We start from the raw sequence: 21,372 nt of genomic DNA, 5'->3' as shown, positions 1-21,372 counted from the left end.
CCCAGTTCCTGCCGCTTAAAAAATATCCCCACAGCATGATGCTGCCACCACCATGCTTCACTGTAGGGATGGTATTGGCCAGGTGATGAGCGGTGCCTGGTGTCCTCCAAACATAACGCTTGCCATTCACGCCAAAGAGTTCGACCTTTGTATCATCAGACCAGAGAAGTTTGTTTCTCATGGTCTGGGAGTCTTTCAGGTGCTTTTTGGCAAACTCCAGACGGGCTGCCATGTGCCTTTTACTAAGGAGGGGCTTCCGCCTGGCCTCTCTACCATACAGGCCTGATTGGTGGAGTGCTGCAGCGATCTGTGCCTCCAGACAATCCTGTCTCTCGGAGGTCTACAGACAATTCCTTCGACTTCATGCTTGTTTTGTGGTCTGACATGCACTGTTAATTGTGGGACCTTATATAGACAGGTGTGTGCCTTTCCAAATCATGTCTAATCAACTGAATTTACCACAGGTGGACTCCAATTAAGAGAAGTGTAGAAACATCTCAAGGATGATCAGTGGAAACAGAATGCACCTGAGCTCAATGTTGAGCTTGATCGCAAAGGCTGTGAATACTTATGTACAAGTGATTTCTTTGTATTATGTATTATGGGGTATACCGTATTATGTGTAGAATTTTGAGGAACAAAATAAATTGAATCCATTTTGGAATAAGGCTGTAGCATAACAAAATGTGGAAAAAGTGAAGCGCTGTGAATTCTTTTCGCATGCACTGTATGTCTGACACAACAGCGTGAGTTAAAAATGACATAAAAAAGTCAATTTCAGGCAGTGTTTTACTTTTAGTTGCACCAAAATCTACACCTAAGGGACGACAGACTGAATGGAAATGTTATACCTCACTTCCGGTTAGTGGTTTATAAATGCGGAAGTTATTTTCTCACAATTGTATTACAATATGTTTTTTTGTTCTGAGAATCTATTTCCTTCATCATTTATATACACTTTATATAATGCTATACTGTATATGCTTTATAGTGTATTTCCAACCTGCAAGATGCTCCTTAAGAAGGGTTATTTCACACTGGACACATTGAATAATACAATCCAGCAATCCCTATACATTTCCAGACAGAACAAACAAACCCCACTTAATTCCCATAACATTTATCACCAAGCTGACCATTAGAGGAAATGGCCTTGAAAATGGGACCCTTGTGAGGTGACTTCCTCTTATGGTATGTCATTATGTCCCTGTGAATGATGAAACATATCCTTGAATTGGCATTGTCTAACAGAGTCACTATGAATGTAAAAAAAAGCTTTCCTAAACTCTAGGCTCTGTCCAAAACACCACTACTTAGCACATTATCCATATCTCATAAAGGCCTTTGGCCACTTGTCATCAGACATCATTCCTGACAACCTGTGAATCAAGCTTAAAACAGATGACCCTGAAAAACGCTTTGCAGAGAAAGTAACGTAAATAGGTTAAAATCCCATTTTTTATTTACAATATGTCAAAGATGGATCAATCCTTACATTTCATTTCATTACCGTTTTTCATTTTTAGAGTCAAGCATGATGCTTATAGACCTTCAGACTTTGTTGTGTGTTTGCTTTCTGTGTTGTGTGTCTGTGTTCTGCTGCTTTAAACAGAGAGCTGAAAAAGCCTTCAGACTGACAGACTAGTTGGACAGTCAGGCAGGTTGTGTTACATTTGTCTTGTGTTTTAAACACCTGAAATAAATACAGCCAGTGCATGCAAAACACAGTAGTGTTTAATGTTGATACAACTCCTATTGTACATTCATTATTACTTGCTCTCATATTTGATAACTGCTGCACACATTTATTGACATAGAATGGTATGTAGGCCTAATGCCAAACTGTTCACTCACAAATAAAGACAAGATAATTGAAGGACAACAAAAGCACATTTATTGGCATTTTTCAAAAAATATAAAGCACTGTGTTGTGCATACACCACCGGTATTTAGTTCAGGTGATTCAATTAGGTAGACAGAACTCATTAGCAAGTTATAGTTTTAAGTATGCAAGCCTCTTATTTATCAACTCAAGTTTGAATTACAGTGAGGGACACCACTGCCTTTTTATTGTTATTATTATAACAACATTATTAGTAGCCTATCTATAGCCTACTACTACTACTACCACTAATAATAATAATAATAATAATAATGTTGGCATGTTGATTGTACAAGCTTTAGCAATTTGAAAGTTTGAAAGAGAACTGAGAGTGCTGTCCTTGCTTACAACATGCAATTGAGACATTACCAAACACCATGCATTCTTTTTGACACAAGGAATAGAAACACAGGAACAGACATGATATCAAATTACAATGTAAACGGCCTATACATTCCCATACAATACACATTTATAATAGATATTAAAGCATGTGATTGTCGATGCAAGTTTTAATAAACGAATGCGCCATTATAAACTACTTCAGCCTATATCCTATTTCACATATCACGTTTATCAAGTCATTTTCAGCTGTGTCTGGCTCAAAGCATAAATCAAGCATCCTATGGGTCCTATTTGGCAGATGATGGGTGCATGTTTAGCACATGATGACGCTCCACGGATTCTGGTTCGATGCTGAAAAAGTACAAAGAACATTTGGCCTGAATTCTATCAGTATAATCAGTGTCAAGAGTCATAGTAGCCGTTCAACACATTTGAAAACATAAAGTATTTTGCTGACAATATGATGAAATATACGAACGATAAGAAAATATTGCATGCAATGGGTAAGCTTTAACATGAACATCTTGAAGCTGAACCTGTTACACAGGTGATTATGCAAAGTTAATTTCACTTAATGTATTTAGACGTCATACCAAACAATATTCTTCGAAGAACAAATCTTTGTAGACTTTAATAGTCGTATCATAGTATAATGTATATGATGTGTCACTTAATATATTATGCAGAATGCAATTATGTCATCATTCAAATAACTGAAACGAGACTGTAACGAGCCAGCTATTTAGTTTGTGGCTTGGACACATCTGTGCTGTGGGTTGTGAGTGTGAGTGTACACGCGCTTGTGTGTATGGACAGGGAAGTCGAGGTTTCTTACCTCTTGTGATGGCAAAAAAATCTCCAGACCTTAGTAAACAGCGTGGCTTTAAGAGCTGCGCAACCCCTAATGTACAGCAAAGGTGTCAGAACCGCATTAATGCGAGGTAAAATACGTAATGGGTCTGTTCCTTCGTTTCTAAATGCGTAACACGTTGATCCCAGAAAATTGCATACGATAATATGTAGAAAAATTGGTAGCCAAGCAGCTAGAAAAAATACTGCCACTATGATAATGAGATAAATGGATGCACGGTTATTTTCTCGTTCTGCAGTTGGTGGTTCGCGGTCCAGTTGAAATTTTGCAATGAAAAACAAACGGATATTTAGTCCAATCATTATAATTACAGTGAAGATGTTGCCAACAAATGTCCCTATTCCCGTAACTCTTTTGGCTATACCAACGGTGACCAAATTATTGACAGCAACTATTACAAATGCATAGACCCAGTAGGCCACAATAACCATCAGTGTACGAGTGCGCGTCATGCGCTGAGAGTACTTGAAAGGCGAACTGACTGCGTGGTATCTGTCTGACTGCGCGGCTAATATGGCCATGTAGGAAAGCCCAAGAAAGGTTGGTGCAATGTAAAATGTGCGAGTTGGGGAGTCATAACTATCCCTCACGTTAAGAACACCGCAATAATAATAAGAAACACCTGAACAGATGTCACTAAAACACGTACTAAGCATATACATGAAACGATTTTCAGTGCGTAGGGCCCGATTCATCATAATGGCAAGAAAAACCGACACATTAAAAAATATGATCGCAGTTGCAAGAATTATATTGAATAGAAACAATAACACGTTGCCAAAAGTATTGAGAGGTAGCACGGTTGTAAGGCCCGTGCTATTGCGACTACTTGACATAAATAAAGCCTAGCTGAATGAGCTCAAGTTAATTTCACGCACAGCTCTCACAGCAGAGAGGAGATATTTAACTGGGATGATATCTCTCCAGAGATGTGTGTGCTCATGAGGAGTGCGTGTGTGCGCGAGAGAGAGTAAAGCATTAATTATAGGCTAGCAGAATAAACCAACCAACCAACCAACCTTTATATTGTAGTGTTTGATTTAATTGGAATTTCAAGGTGTAGGCCCAGTAAGCCTATGTTGCAGTTTAGGCCTACTGCAAGATTTTAGTGGGCCTATTGTGTCTTTTGGAGAAATTATAAACCGAATGACCTGCAATTGTAATTTTTCTCATGCTGTAAAATAACAAAAATAACTCCACAGTCTTTTATAGCCTATACCCATTTGATAATTATTTATAGAATTGGATACTATAGAATGTAAAATAAAATTTGAAAATAAACAAATGTTAAGAACTATATTGCATTTTGGGGCCCTTTTACATCATATCGCATCGTATCGAATCACACCAAATCGTTATACGTATCGTTTCTGAAACGACTTGTAGCTTATGCATTTAGATATGTATCGAATCATCTTATAAGGGAGAGATGCACACCCCTAGGTCAATGCCATTCTATTAACCAGAGTGACTGGTTACTAGAGTAACTAGTGATTGAAAATGCTGAAAAAGGATTTAGCGTGTGTCAAAGTTGAATAATACGATCCAGTATCTTGCAATTTTTTTACGGGAAAACATGGGGGATTTGAATTATCGCAACTGTTAAACTCTCGCGGGGACAAATTAGTCTGAAATGCAGACGTTTTGCTCAACACACTTTTGTCCTCTGCCTTCAAGTGGCTCCTATGATTTCCGGTACGTTAAGACAGCAAACTTAGATTTTTGCTACCCTAGAGCTAACTTGCAATTCAACTTGCCTTACATTAATGTTCATGCGCATGAGAAAACATTTTTCCCAGTGAAAACATCAATCACGTCACTTCATGTGGGAATAAGAAGTGGGAAACTGGGGGAAGATTTTGCTGAGTTGCCCAGTTGGGGGCTTGTCATCATTTCTGACATCACGTTGTAGGATAGTTCATTTGTAGTCCATGTGGACTTTCATGTCCTATTTTAATGTGAACATGGGAATTTGCCATTTTTGTCACTTGAAAGCTGCCTATCCTTCTTTCACAAGTGCTTACACCATATTTTTAAGCAAATACAGTTGTTTATTTAAGATTAGTAGCCGATGTTTTAACCTTTGTTGTGGCATCCAAGTTTTACGGCAAAGCACATGAACACTCACAGTGGGAAAAACAACGTAATCATGGGGGCAGGTAGTTAGGTTCAATTAACACCCGGATCTCCTTATATGGGAAAACATGGCAGCTTTGGTTCCTTTTTGTAGACGAACTTCAGAGGTCTATCATGCACCTTCATGCCGTAAATGCTAGGGGCGAGGTCTCCAAAATGAGCATGTCACACCTGGTGCGAGATTTTTAACTACCAGCATTTAAAGTTATCCACTGTTAGGAAAAGGCAGACCACTAATTGCTGCAGTTTAACTAGTTTAATTCACAAGTACAGGACACATTATTACGGAGCTCCTAAGGGTACATGAGCAAAAAAAAATATAAAGTTTAGGTTCATGTGCTCACGTGAAACTTTTATGTGCTCACCTGAAACTTTTATGTGCTCACGTGGAACTTTCATGTGCTCACATGAAAGTTTCATGTGAAAAGGTTTTGCGTGCGCACATAAAACTTTCATGTGCTCACGTGAATCTTTCATGTGCTCACGTGAATCTTTCATGTGCGCACATGAAAGTTTCACGTGCGCACATGAAAGTTTCAGGTGAGCACATGAAAGTTTCACGTGAGCACATGAAACTAAACTTTAGATTTTTTTTTGCTCATGTCCCCTTAGGGGCTCCGTACATTATAATAAATAAGCAATAAAAAAAGCAATAGTATAACACCACAGGATCCGCCATTCAGCTCAAAATAGACAGCAAATATTGCATATTCAATATTCAATCACAGTTCATTAGTCTATGTGAGGGGAGGTGCACGTTGCTGATAAGAGTCCAAACAAGCGCCTTTTTGAAACACAGTTCATAATAACGTAGTCCGAGTCCAATCGCGCGAATGCACGTAGTTACAGCAGAAGAGACCAGGGGGTCAAGAGCGTGCAGATTAGCTTCGGCATGTTAGCATACGCCATTTTCAAGTATGGCGCCGCATGGAGCATTTGGAACCAGCTCCATGCACGAAAATCCGTGTTGGGCACGAGCTCAACATGCGCGTACATGTTGGTGGACGGGGACCTATCTGGCGGCTACAGCCAATCGTTATTCAGTGCGTATTTCTTGAGGAGCCTATGAGAAGACGTGTATATTATGGTTATTTATGCATCATAGGACAAATAAGGAAAATTGTATTGATATTGTTTCGTTGTTGTTTGTCCCAAACAAAAATAGCCTAAACATGATTAAAGACAATAAATTACACAACAGTGGCATAAAGCCCTTGTCTCGTTACACCATGGGTCTCCAACACGTTGCTCTCAACCTATAGCCGCCCCCTTTGGAGCTTGCCAGAGGCTGAAGCACTAGGCTACTACATTTAAACACAATTATTGCCGCGAGGCATTCCAGCCTACGAATTTAATAAAAAGTAAACCATGCATAATTAAAAAAATAACTCAATTTAGGCTACTTCGCTACGCAATAAGGTTTCCAGAGCACAGCGCACGTTCAATGAATGCTTGAAAGGCCTTGTCTTGCAATAAACAGCTGGAAATTCCAACACTTTTTCAACTACACGAAACTTTACAATGATCATCAAATACCCTCTAGATTTAAGTTCCCATCAGTCTCAACATTTAACTATATAATAAAAGTCCAAAAGTAAATTAAATCCCATACCAAAACCGAAAATCGTCTGCTTATGATAGCCTGGTATGCCGCTCCAAAGAAAACGCATGTCTCACAATAAAACGCACAATGTAAGAAATAAAGGTCTGCCTCGAATAAGCCTACCCCAAATAAATACCTGTGCTTTGCGCAGCCTAAGTAAATAGCAGACCCCGGACATAATTTAGGATTTACGGAAAGTATGCAATCATACGATGTGCTCCGGCTCCTCAGCCGATGGTCACGTTCCGCCGCAACATCCGGAACCTGTCTCCAACGCACTTCTCCTCTGTGGTTGCCTCCGGTCTACCTCCACTCAACACCTTCTCCTCTCTGGAGGTTAATGAAGCCACTGACTCGCTCTGCTCCACACTGACCTCGTGTCTAGACGAGCTGTGCCCTCTTACCACAAGGCCAGCTCGATCCAAACATTCTCATCCATGGCTAAATGATACCCTCCGATCGCAGCGCACCAAACTCAGAGCCGCGGAGAGGAAATGGCACAAATCCAAACTAGCTGACGACCTCAAAAACTACCAGACACTCCTGACCTCCTTCTCAGCCAGCATCACTGCTGCTAAGACTGCTTTCTACAATGACAAAATCAACAGCGCTACAGACACTCGAAAACTTTTCTCAACCTTCAAATCGCTAGTCAACCCTCAGCTGCCTCCTCCTCCATCCAGCCTTACTGCAGATACCCTCGCCTCATTTTTTACAAACAAAGTGGCGGCAATCAGCAGTCAATTCTCTACATGCCCACTCAACGCATCTGACTCAGATACCGCACTCCTACAACCTCTAGGGACTGCTGGAACATCTTTTTCAGCATTCATGCCTCTCTCCGAGAGTGAAGTGTCCAGACTTGGTCAGCTATCCGCACCTCACCATCTCACCACAGGGGTCCCCCAGGGCTCAGTGCTGGGCCCCCTCCTCTTTGCTATCTACACCACCTCCTTGGGACAGATTATCCGTTCGCACGGCTTCTCATACCACTGCTATGCAGACGACACACAGCTCTATCTGTCCTTTCCACCTGACGACCCCCTGGTTTCAGCACGGATCTCGGATTGCCTTTCAGACATAGCTACATGGATGAAGGCACACCACCTCCAGCTGAACCTCTCAAAGACTGAACTGCTGGTCATCCCAGCTAAACCTACCATACACCACGACATCAACATCAAATTTGACTCCCTGTCTGTTTCACCGACCAGGACTGCAAGAAATCTAGGAGTTGTTCTTGACAACCAACTAAACTTCTCAGATCATGTTGCCTCAGTCGCCCGGTCATGCCGTTTTGCACTCTACAACATACGGAAAATCAGGACTTACTTGACTCAAGATGCTACCCAACTTCTGGTTCAGGCAATAGTCATCTCACGACTCGACTACTGCAATGCCCTCCTGACAGGTCTCCCAGCCTGCGCAGTGAAACCACTTCAGATGATCCAGGCGGGCGCCACGCGGCGGTGGCGCCTGGTCTACAACCAACCCAAAAGGGCACATGTTACCCCGCTGCTCATCCAGCTACACTGGCTACCTATGGCGGCCCGCATCAAATTCAAGTCTCTAACGCTTGCCTACAAAGTAGTCTCCGGTTCTGCTCCCACCTACTTGAATGCCCTCATACAGACTTACACTACCTCCAGACCGCTGCGCTCCTCTGACGAACGACGTCTAGCTCTACCACCGGTACGCTCAAGCCAATCCAAACTTTTCTCATCTGTTGTTCCTCGTTGGTGGAACACACTGCCAGTTCCTACAAGGGCAGGGACATCCTTTTCCACAAAAAACTCCTGAAGACCCAGCTCTTTAGAGAACATCTACTCTCATAGCAACACTTACAACAAGTCTTACTGATCCTAGCACTCACCAGCCGTTTTAAACTGACAAGTAACTGTTAAAAACAGCACTCACCGACGCACTTATTCTTACTGTACTCTAATGTTTTTTTAAACTGTCCTAAAATTGTGAGAATTGTTCTAAAACTCACTGTTTACCATGTTGTTAGTCGCTTTGGTTAAAAAGCGTCAGCCAAATGTAATGTAATGTAATGTAAATACGATGTTGGACACCTGGCTATGCTCTGGCCGTCTACTGTGCCTCTGACTCCGCTGCCTCATTTGGATGGTAACTAGACAGGTGAACGCGAAGATTGGATGTCGTGGATGCGCAAGTAAACAGTTTTTTGCTGAGTCCGCAGACTACATTCTCTTTAATGGTTACTTTACCACCTGCGGTGTACAACTCAAAGTAAAGACACCACATTTTAGATGAGTTGGGGATGTAATTGTCCGCTCAGGCTGACCGTTCTGTGCGTTATCTTCCATTTTCAAAACAGGGTGGCTATTTAGGGTTCTGGCTCCAGTCATTATTGTGGCTATTGGCTATTATTGGCTTGATTTGGTCATGGGCCAATGCTAGAATACGTTTAGAGCACCCGCTATGAGATGGCAAACAATAAAATAAAAAACAAACTAATCATAGACTGTAAAAATTCGCTACCCATGGCACTAAAAAAAAACGAATGGTTTATTTATAGTTCGACTACGGATATTTCCCGTCATGCATATTTGCAGCAGCAGGACGGCAGGCAGACCGCTCTTAGTTAGAGCCGCTGTTATCCAATGAAATTAAGTTGCACTTCAGGGCGACTCCACTCAGACTACACGCGCGTTCCCGAGCAACTTTTTCTTTTTCTTGTTACGTGGCAAGCAATGTATGTGCATTATCGCCACCCTCTTACTGGAGGACGACTCTCTTTTTACAGAATATCCAATAAAAATCGACGTTGGTCCATGCGTCATTTCCAGCTTTGGAACTTGGCGCATGGTCAGAGCCGACTGGCGCTGGATCCGAACCCCAGTGTTCAAGATGGCGTTGACTATGAATTGGCCGGATTTACTAGCCTAGCCTCTACCATTCATTTGTATGGAGGGCGGGACTTAGTCACTCTCCAGTTATATATAATACCTCCATGGTAGAGACAATAGGAAGTGGAATGCAATCATCCAATGCAATCTCTCGCTGACACCTGGCAGCCTTCTACACCGCTCCGCGGGCTTGTTTAAATAGCTGCAGCACTGTGGAAGGACCAAAAGAAAGCCCTTAGTTGCGAACACACACAGATCTCACTCACACAAATACATATGGACAAGACAACTTTCCTTTACTTAGCTGAACGTTCAAGCGTTGAATCAAGTTCCGCATCTCGTTGCTCTGTCTTCCTTTTCCGTCGACCTGCGCTCCGTCGCTGCTTTGTCCAGCCGCAAACCCCTCAGATATAACGCTCCAGTCCACAGTCTCTACAGAATCTCCGCTGCCAACCCTGCTTTCTCCCGATTTCTCTGCTGCTTTCTCCCGTGTGTCCGTGCCTTCTCAGTCCATTTTTCACCTCCTCTCCTTTGTTGCACCTGCTTTTTATCAGACAGCAGAACAAAACGCCAGGCCCACATAGTCTCACATCTCACCAATGCTGGGCGAAGAGGGTTGTGTCTCAGGTAATCGCAGCTGTCCATAATTACGTGAAGCCCTAACTGTAAAGTGTTAGATAAATGTCCACAGCAAATCCACAGCACTCCGTGCTCATACACAAGCTCAGTCATATAGATAGATAGATAGATACTTTATTGATCCCCAGGGGAAATTCAAGATCTCAGTAGCATACAGACAACACACACACATTCACTAACAGCAGAAAAAGTAATTAAAAGTATGTAATATAAAAACACAACTAAGCAATAAGGACAGTAGAAGATAAAGAATATACTAAATATACTAAAATACAAATGATACTAACTAACACTTAACCTAAATCAATTCTAAAAACAGTATCCACATAGTGGTGATTAATCAATCAAGAGGCGCTTGCAATGACTGAGGCAGGGACTGAGCCTGTGATTCTCTGTGCATAGTAAGGCAGGGGTCTCAAACACCCGGCCCGCGGGCCAAATCCGGCCCGCGTCCTGCCCAATTCCGGCCCGCGACGTATGACAAAATAATAATGTAACCCGGCCCTTGAGGCTATTAATTGCGACAAACAACGATACTGCTTAAAATAGACGATAGATCCAGGTACGGTGACAAATCTCATTTGTAGGCCTACTCTACTCTTCAAACCCAAAATCGCTGCGCAAAGTTTTCAGGAAATACTTGTATTACACGCGAGAAACACAAAGACGTGCATATGTAATGACGCGGAAGCGATGCAGGCCATAGTGTTGCAGAAATTGAAGCAGAAATTAAGCAGAAATAGGCCTACACCAAATGTTGAAAAACGTTCACGTGTGATGAAGTCTTAGGTAAGCTATGTTATTCACCTATTCTAATTCTGAAGAAGAATATCCTTTTGGAGATTATGATCGATCGTCTATGACAGTGATAGTCACGGTGCGTCTGTGAATGGAGGTGCGTGTATACAACGGTGTCCACTAAGCATACCATGGAGGTTGCAGTGGTAATCGTGATAATAGTGTCCGTAATGGATGTGGTACAGACAGCAGGGCTAGTAGAAATAGGGCTCTAAAGAGCCCCTATTACTACAAAGTCACCCGCAATATGATGCGAACTTCTGGGTACTGCAGATTACCCGCGATAGGAACTGTTTGACCAGAATACTTTATTATAGGCCTATATTGTAGTAATCTATTACTAAACCACAACATCTTAGGTGTTGGTATACATCTTAGATGTTTTCCTGTTAATTTGTTATGTGGGTAATATGAAAAAAGGAAAGTAAACCTGCTTAAATATGTTCATCCAGTATTTACTGAAAGGTGCATAATTTGAGGTGCTTGCCATCCAGTGACAAATTAGATGGGTAAATTTACCCCCTTCATAAACTTTTGTTTTACTCAAAGATTTTTACATTTACAGTAGGACTTTATCTCTGACCACTTTCAAGCCATGGCCTTTTGAAATTTTGATATACAAATCCAATGGTGTTGGCAATGGCTTTCTTAACCCTGATGCCTAGTTTGCCAGGTTTAAAAAAGTTATGAGAGGAAATATTTTTATTTGGTGTGAAACACACACACACATACCTGTTTTTATGTTTTTCATTTATTTTATAATTTGTATTAATATTTATTTTATCATTATTTTATTTATAAGCTAAGGTTGCTAGCACAGGTGTCTAAAACTAGATAAAAACACTTGCACTTTCTGTTTGCAGTTTTGTGTGGTATTTGAAAAAAAGAACATTGCATTTCAGAAATAGCCGGCCCTCCAATCAGATGACGTTGGCAGAATTGGCCCCCAGCTCATTTGAGTTTGAGACCCCTGTAGTAAGGTAAGGTAAGGTGCTCTGTGTGAGTGAGTGTCACGGTAATAGTGCAATGGTGATAGTGGTCATGGTGATAGTGCAAATGAGTAAGTCCAACAGTGCAACAGTGCAAGAATAAGTCTATATATCTATATATATAACTATTTTAAGAAAAGTTCGGCTGTGGCATGGAGGGAGGGGTTATGCATATGTGCTAATGTGCTAATATAGCACGCAAACAGTGAGGCAGAAAGACAGTGGTAAAAAGTGGCTAGTGGACAGACAGTATCCAAACATGGAGGGGGTGAAGAGGCAGACAGACTATGCAGAGAAGTCGGTAACACTTTACTTGACGGGTTAGTTCATAACACATTCATAGCAGCTGTCATAAACTACACATAAAGCATTCATGACTGTTTCATGAGACTTGACTCAACATTCATACCAAACCTTTCATAAATGTGGAAGACAGAATGACAACAACTTGTCAAAATAAAAGTCCAACAAGTCCATCGCAAAGCAGCATTGCCATTTTTGTTCAAAACCTCTTACCTCACATCACATCTGAGTCAACAGGCTACTCCAGTGCCAAAAAGTCAGAACATGGTCAAGCAAATAATTTTTGTTTCATAAAAATGTATTTGTTTTATGATATAACCTTTGCTCATTTTTTGCTACTGGGAATGTCCAACCGCTCCAGGTTACACAAATAGGGGTCAGCTGAATGTAGGCTAGTTTACCTCCCAGTGTTAAACTCTGTGATTACGAATACTTCACAACTTGTATAGTAAAGTGACATTTGATGTAGACTTCATAAGATATTCATGAAATATTTACAAAGGCTGGAGTGATTAAATTAATGGTATCCAGGTTACACAAATACATTGACTCAGATGTGACGTGATCAGGTAAAAGGTTTGAAAACGGCAATGCTGCCTTACGATTGTTGGACTTTTATTTTGACAAGTTGTCGTCGTTCTATCTTCAACATTCATGAAAGGTTTGGTATGAATGTTGAGTCATGTCTCATGAAACAGTCACAAATGCTTTATGTGCAGTTTATGACAGCTGCTATGAATGTGTTATGAACTCACCTGTCAAGTAAAGTGTTACCGAGAAGTCTATCTCTCCTCTTCCCTTAAGTGAAGCATTGAACAGTTCAATGGCCCTGGGGACAAATGACTTCCTCAGTCTGTCTGTTGTGCAAGGCAGTGAGTGAAGTCTCCAGCTGATCAGGCTCTTCTGCTTAACAATAGTGTTGTGGAGTGGGTGACACTCATTGTCCAAGATGTTGATCAGTTTGTTCAGGGTCCTTTTGTCAGATATTGAAGTGATGCACTCCAGTTCAGCTCCCACTACAGAGCCAGCTTTCCTTACCAGCCTGTCAATTCGCCCCGCATCCTGTGCTTCCTCCCCAGCATACCACTGCATAGAAGAGGACGCTGGCAACAACAGACTGGTAGAACATCCTAAGGCGCTTGCTGCACACATTGAAGGACCGCAGCCTCCTCAGGAAGTACAGCCTGCTCTGCCCTTTCTTGTAGAGTGCATCAGTGTTGGCTGACCAGTCCAGTTTATTGTCCAGGTGGAGACCCAGATACTTGTAGGTGCTTACCACCTCCACATTGACCCCATCAATGGGGACTGGTAGCAGAGTGGGCTTAGACCTGCGGAAAATCCACCACCATCTCCTTGGTCTTTGAAGTGTTGAGTTGAAGATGATTGAGTTTGCACCATTGCACAAAGTCCTCCACCAGGCTCCTGTACTCCTCCTCCTGCCCGTTCCTGATACACCCCACAATTGCAGTATCGTCAGACAAATTCTGCATGTGGCATGACTCGGTGTTGTAGCAGAAGTCAGATGTGTACAGGATGAACAGGACTCGAGAGAGCACAGTTCCCTGTGGCGCTCCGGTGCTGCTGATCACAGTGTCAGAGAGACAGTTCTTCAGTCTGACGAACTGTGGTTGCTCGGTCAGGTAATCTGTAATCCAGGTTACCAGGTGAGCGTCCACACACATCTGCAAGAGCTTGTCTCCCAGTCTGAGGGGTTGGATGGTGTTAAAAGCACTTGAGAAATCAAAGAACATGATTCTCACAGCACTTGTCCCCTTGTCTAGGTGAGAATGTGTCCTGTGTAGAAGATAAGGGATGGCATCGTCCACGCCCACTTTCTCCTGGTATGCAAACTGTAACGGGTGTAGTGCATGGCGTACCTGGGGTCTGAGCATACCTAAGACCAGTCGCTCCATTGTTTTCATCACATGTGATGTAAGAGTGACAGGTCTGTAGTCATTAAGCTCACTAGGGTGTGGCTTCTTAAGGACAGGGGTGAGACATGATGTCTTCCACAGTGTTGGAACTTGTCCAAGGCGTAGACTCAAATTGAAGATCTGCTTCAGTGCACAATTGCAATCACTTCACAAATTATAATAAATTAAAATGCAAACCTCACACATGAATGAAAAAAGCACACTGTACATAAAGCACACAAATTAATTAAGGCATTAAGCTTAAATTGGGTTCACAAATTATGGCACAGCTTAGAATGAAGTTCTACACTTGACATTTCCCCCCCTCTTTAATAATGGTAGTCCCGACCACTTACTCGATAACGATAACAAACTGGGGGCCTCCCAAAATTGGATCGCTGGGACTGACGTACAGTGGGCTGATGTACAGTGGGCTGATGTGGCTCACCCTGGGAGGCTGCTGGTCTTTCGGAAGGGTCAGGTGGTTGGGCCTGAGCTAGGCCTCTGGCCTCCATGTCCGGCTGCGGTGTGGGGTTGACCAGAACCCCTGGGAGCCACCATGTTGGAGGGGGTAACTGGTTTGCTTGGTCCGCGATAGGTTGCTCTTCTGCTTCCCTGCAGCATCGGAGCATAATCGGAGGTTATTACGATGTACTGTACGCGTCGGGGCCTCCTTACCCTCTGGCCAAAGCACGTATACTGGGTGGCCCTCCCGCAGCTGCTTAACCACCACAAATGGCTCTGGTACCCATCTAAGGTTTAGTTTACACCTAGCCCTCCTACAAAAGTTGCGAACAAGCACTCTTTCTCCTGGGAGCAGGGGTGCTAGTTTAGCATGTATCGGGCTTGGTCCAATTTCTGTCTGTGTTGAGTCTGTCTCTTCACTGTTCGATAAGCATAGTCCAGGTCTTCCTGATGTCTTTTCACCCAGCCGGATAGGGTATAGGAACCTGATGGTGGCTTTAGGCAGTCTACAGGTAACCTGGCATGTCTACCAAACACCACATAGTGCAGGGTCAACCCAGTAGCGCTATGGATGGTGTTATTGTATGCCTGGATGAGGCTGGCCAATTTATGGGGCCACTGGTCTTGGTCAGATTCTGTGAGGGAGCTTACCAGTCCCAACAGGGTCTGGTTGAATCTCTCAAATGTCCCATTCCCCTGGGGGTGATAAGCTGTGGTACGACTCTTCTGGCATCCATATAGCTGGCAGAGTTCCTTCATCAAGGGCAACAAAAGCAGCTCCTCGGTCTGTCAAAATCCTTTCCAGGCAGCCAAAAGGTTGGATCAAGTTATTGTAGAGGGCTTGAACTGTCATGCTGGCAGACTGGTCTCTAGTGGGCACTGCTAGAGCATATTTTGAAAATAAGTCCGTTATAACCAAAATATAAGGATATCTGTCCTGGGGCCGTTCTAAGGAAAGATAGTCTACCTCAAGCTCAAATGGATAAGAGGTAATGATGGACATTAGGGGAAGCCTCACCTCAGGACCAGCCTTTGCGCAAACACATTGTAGGCAGGTTCCTGTCCACTCCTTCACATCTTGGGCCATTTTTGGCCAGTAGCAACGCTGTCGCAGTATGGCCAGAGTCCGCTCACCACTTGGGTGACCGTGGGCTTCATGGTAAGCCCGCCATATCTCTTTAGCTTCTTGTTTAGGGACGATCGCTTGGAAGACTTCCAATCCAGAGGCCACCTCCTTGCGCATCCTCCCCAAGACACTATCCCGCAACACGACCTGGTTACACTCGTCGCAGTAGTTTCGCATAAGGAGACAAAGGGTAACTCCACTCGGCTGGAGGCACTTGTTGTTCCTTCCATTGTCGTAGCTGCGTCAGCTCTGGGTCCTTGGCCTGCCGATCCGCCCAGGTCTCTTCCCCCTCAACCACCACTCCGTGGGCACTGGCTGGTGTCGACTCTTGTGGGTCTGGTAACCAGCGTTTTTATTGTGTATACCTGGCCAATATTTAACAGTATACCTAAAGTTTGCCAACTGCGCCACCCATTGTTGCTCCACGGTGCCAAGGCGGGCTGTCTCCAAATGCACCAATGGGATGTTATCTGTAAACACGGTAAATTCTGCACCATAAAGGTAATCTTTGAATTTTTCGGTGGCTGCTCATTTCAAAGCCAACAGCTCTAATTTAAAGCTGTAGTTTTGATAATTTCGCTCTGTTGGTTGTAAGCTATGGCTGGCATAGGCGATCACACGTTCTGTACCATTTTGCACCTGTGCTAGCACTGCCCCCAGACCCTCTACTACTAGCATCTAACTAACTAGCATCAGTATACAGTCTGAATGGTTGAGTAAAATCTGCATAAGCCAGTATGGGTGCACCAAGTAGGGCTTCTCTTAACTGGTCAAAAGCTTGCTGGCACTCTGGCAACCAGTTAATGCCCATAGTCTTCCCGTGTGTAGCAGTACCCCGTATCAAGGCATTCAGTGGTGATGCAATTTTAGAAAAAGCAGGGATGAAACGGCGATAGTACCCTGCAAAGCCAAGGAAGGATTTTACCTGCTTCACAGTCTGGGGAACAGGCCAGTTTCTTACGGCAGCTGTCTTGGCTGGATCGGTTGCAACCCCATGCTCGCTGATGACATGGCCAAGGTAGCTCACCTTGCTCTGGAACAAGTGGCACTTCTTGGGCTGTAGTTTTAACCCATGGTGATGAAGACATTGAAACACCTCCTCCAGATGGCGTAGGTGGCTACTGAATTCAGGAGAAAATACAACCACATCATCAAGATAAATCAATAATGAGTCGTTCACTAGGTTTCCTAGGCAACGTTGCATTAATCTTTGGAATGTGGCTGGCGCATTACATAACTCAAATGGCATACTGTTAAACTCATATAAGCCAAGTGGAGTGAATGCGGTTTTCTCTCTGTCCAGGGAGTGCATTTCTACTTGCCAGTAGCCACTTGCGAGATCTAACGTGGAGTACCATCCTTGTGCGTGAGGGCATTCCATTTTCTATAGTCAACACAGAATCGCCAGCTTCCATCTTTTTTCTTGACTAGCACAATTGGGGCTGCCCAAGGGCTTGCGCTCTCCCTCACCACACCACTCTCCAGCATGTTCTGCAATAGGCCTCTATATAGACTTGGCCCCAGCCATGGCGCAACTGGCTGGGGCACCTGCACCATACGCCTGCGACCTGGGTTCGATTCCCGCCCCGTGGTTCTTTCTGGATCCCACCCCGACTCTCTTCCTGTCATTCTCTACTATCCTGTCAATTAAAGGCATAAAAGGCCAACAAAATATACTTTAAAAAAAAAAAAACTCTGAATATAGACTTGGAGGGACCGGTCGATATTGCTCACGGCTAGGGGGTGCTGAACCTGTGGGTATTTGGTGTTTTACAACACCTGTGCAGCCGAAATCCTCATCATGTCTGGCAAACACTTTCTCCCATTTGCTAATCAAGTTGGTCATCTCCCCCTGCTGGTCTGGAGTCAGCCCGTCTCCCTGTAAGGACAACACTGGATGTGGTTCAGTGGCATCAGCACTCCCCATAGTCCCTATCCGCCTCACCTCTACTTCCACAACATCGGTTGCCACACTGTTGAGGATGAGCTCTTGTTCCCCTTGAATGTCGTCCGTGGCAACTTCCGTCACCTGGGCCAATGGTTGGCGCTGGGGCACCTCTACAGGTTAAGGATTTGGATTACAAAGCCTGCAGGGCACTCGTCCACCACTCAAGTTGCCAAGATGCGACCCACACGCCATTCAAAGTCAGAGTCAGAAAGTGGTTCTACAATCACCTTACACGACTGGCTAACACCATTTTCTGATACCTGTGTCCAGACGATCATTTCCGACTGAGGCGGGAGGATGATTGGTTACTGTCGTGGCAGTTTTGCCATTCCTTGATAGGGGGAAAGGGGCCCTCTGGTGGTGATCCGATGGCACTCTGCGAACGCCTGTGCCCAGGCCTGCCCTTCTACCAGAGGCAGTGTAGTTTTGAAAGCCGACAGGCCCAGGTGGTTCCCCTGAGTGAGAGCAGACCAAAGAGGTTTAATAATGTTCATGCCAAGTATACCTTTATGTGGTCCCAAACATCATTTACAATTATTTCCCTCTTCCCTAAAGCCTGGACACTTCCCACCATACAGTCGACCAAGGCATAGCCCACATAAGGGATCTTCAAGCCATTGGCAGCCCGTAAAGTCAGCAAGGGGGCATCAGCAATGTTGGTCAAATGGGTGCCTTCCAGATGTTTCTTAAAGGGACACCAGGCAATGTTTTCGTGTTAATTAATCATCTTCGACAGTCGGTATATCGTTAAATGACTCATTACGGGGCGAATGAAGGCTCTCTCGCCCGCCCCTACTGCCTGTAGGAAGAATATCCCACTTGCAAGTTCAGTGTATCCTACCCGCCGACCGAAGTTGTCAGTTTACAGCACAGAGGCAGGCTAACGAAACGCCAGAGATTGTTGCAAATGTGTGTATAATGGCAGAGGCGGCGAAGAAGCAGCGAAAACCCTTGACGGAAGACGCAAAGAAAAGGAAAAGAGCTTCAGACCGAGCGAGGGGGAGTTTCGTAGAGAAAAAGCATCAGGCTTGCCTGGTATCCCTTTAAGGCGAGACACGGCAGGTGAAAACATCGTTTTTTCAAGCACTGGTCAATTTCGAGATTTTGAGCTAGTATGTTACCTTAGCATGTATTCTATCACACTACTACAACAAAAAAGTCCGATTTACACATTTAGGTGTTTATTTCATTATATTGTGTCTACTCGCGCCTGTATATTTCTCCTAAATTCAGCATTCTAACCTTGCATGCACTCCCGCGACCGTGGTCCAAAACATATCATGTGTACACTGCAAAAACTGCTTATCTAACAAAATCTAACCAAGTGTTATTAATCTTATATCAAGATAAAAAAACTAGTTGGTATTGTTTTCAGTATAAAGAGACTTACCTAGCGCTTTTTTGTGAAATCATTTGACTTAATTTAAAAAAAAAAAGACTTATTTTAAGACATCTCATCTTGAAAACAAGCAAATTTGTCTGCCAGTGCGTTAAGCAAATTTGTCCTAAAAACAAGCAAATTTGTCTGCCAGTGCGTTGAGCAAATTTGTCTTGATAAGACTCCTTAAAATAAGTTAAAGTCTTCTTAAATTAAGTCAAAATGATCTTTTGAGAGGGCGCTAGGTAAGTCTTTTCATACTAAAAACAATACCAAATAGATTTTTTAATCTTAGTATAAGATCAATAACACTTGGTTAGAATTCATTTTTTGCAGTGTACTACCGTTGGAAAGCTCTGTTTTTCCTGTATCACACTATGTGATCCATATATGGACACTTCTTTTGTATCAGCAACCAATCGCGAAAGTTCAAAGGCGAGTCTAGGCTGAGAACGGAATCTCATTGGCTGTCTTTCAAGGCTGTTTTCTCAAAATGAGTTTCCTCTCACACTCTGAGCTCAAAAACTCCACTTCAGAAGCACGTACATACACTAAACTTTCTAGACTTATGCCTAACTATATGTCGAAGATTTCTACAGAGGGGTCTGTTGATATATTATTCCTAGCCTGACTTACATGACATTTTATGCCTAAAAACATGGAAAAAAATCAATTTTTTAGGGCTAGTGACATAATTTTCTGATTTACAGGATAACAAAAGTAGATATTCATAAATCCCTCTGTAAATGTTTCCCCATCTAATATCTGAACACAATGAAAACATAATTTTGAACCTGGCTGTATCCAATGCTCAGGTTTTGTGCCTTAAAATGTATGCAAATTAGCGCATATTTAATTAGATAATGCCTAATTTGCATATGTAAACATTAAATTACAGCAAACTTGTAATACATTTTTTTCTCATATTAATGTAAGTAATCAACTGAGGAAGTTTCATAGTGATATCTGCTTGTTAAACAATTATTTTACCCTATTCACCTGTAGTGTCTCGCCTTAAACAAACTTTGGCTGAGTAAGGTAACCTGTGAACCAGTATCAAGCACAAATGGCACAGAATTTCCATTCATTTTTATAAATATATTAGGGCACTTACCAATCAACGCAGACTTGTGCCGTGATGTGGGCTCCTTATCTGGGATAACTGCCCCTACTACTTGGCCCTCAGCTGTAGGGGGATTTAAACATCCTGACGACTACGCCACTTAATTGAATGTCACGCCTGGTGCGAGATTCTTAACTACCAGCATATAAAGTTATCCACTGTTAGGAAAAGGCAGACCACTAATTGCTGCAGTTTAACAAGTTTAATTCACAAGTACAGGACACATTATAATAAATAAGCAATAAAAAAAGCAATAGTATAAAACCACAGGATCCGTCATTCAGCTCAAAATAGACAGCACATATTCAATATTCAATCTCAGTTCATTAGTCTATGTGAGGGGAGGTGCGCGTTGCTGATAAGAGTCCAAAGAAGCGCCTTTTGGAATCACAGTTCATAATAACGTAGTCCGAGTCCAACCGCGCAAATGCACGTAGTTACAGCAGTAGAGGCGATAGGAAGTGGAATGCAGTCATCCAATGCAATCTTTCGCTGACAACTGGCAGCCTTCTACACCACTCCGCGGGCTTGTTTAAATAGCTGCAGCACTGTGGAAGGACCAAAAGAAAACCCTCAGTCGCGAACACACACAGATCTCAGATCTCACTCACACACAGGGCTTGAAAGCGAAATTATTTTTCAAACGTTCCGTTCCGAACGGTTCAGGTAGGCCTATGTTTAACGTTTTCGTTCTTGCATGCGTTCCGCCACCAACATATCGGTCCTGAACCGGTTCGGAACGCAAAATATCGTTCGTTCTTAAAGTTCCGGCAGTGTTTGGTGGGCCTATCAAGTCTATTTTTCTGGACTTTACCTTTGAATAGACATACTCATTATTTCCCCTTGATTTAGCCTATACCGTAGCTATGCCCAAAAATAATAAATCACAGGCGGCATCCAAAAACATTCAGATGGGCTATCCATCCCATAGCCTACAGACTTACTGTAGGCCTAACCTATGCCTATAAATAATTTCTTAT

Source organism: Alosa sapidissima, chromosome 20 (assembly GCF_018492685.1).
Source record: "Alosa sapidissima isolate fAloSap1 chromosome 20, fAloSap1.pri, whole genome shotgun sequence".
Lineage (NCBI taxonomy): Eukaryota > Metazoa > Chordata > Actinopteri > Clupeiformes > Clupeidae > Alosa > Alosa sapidissima.
Note: the sequence above shows the minus strand (reverse complement) of the source record.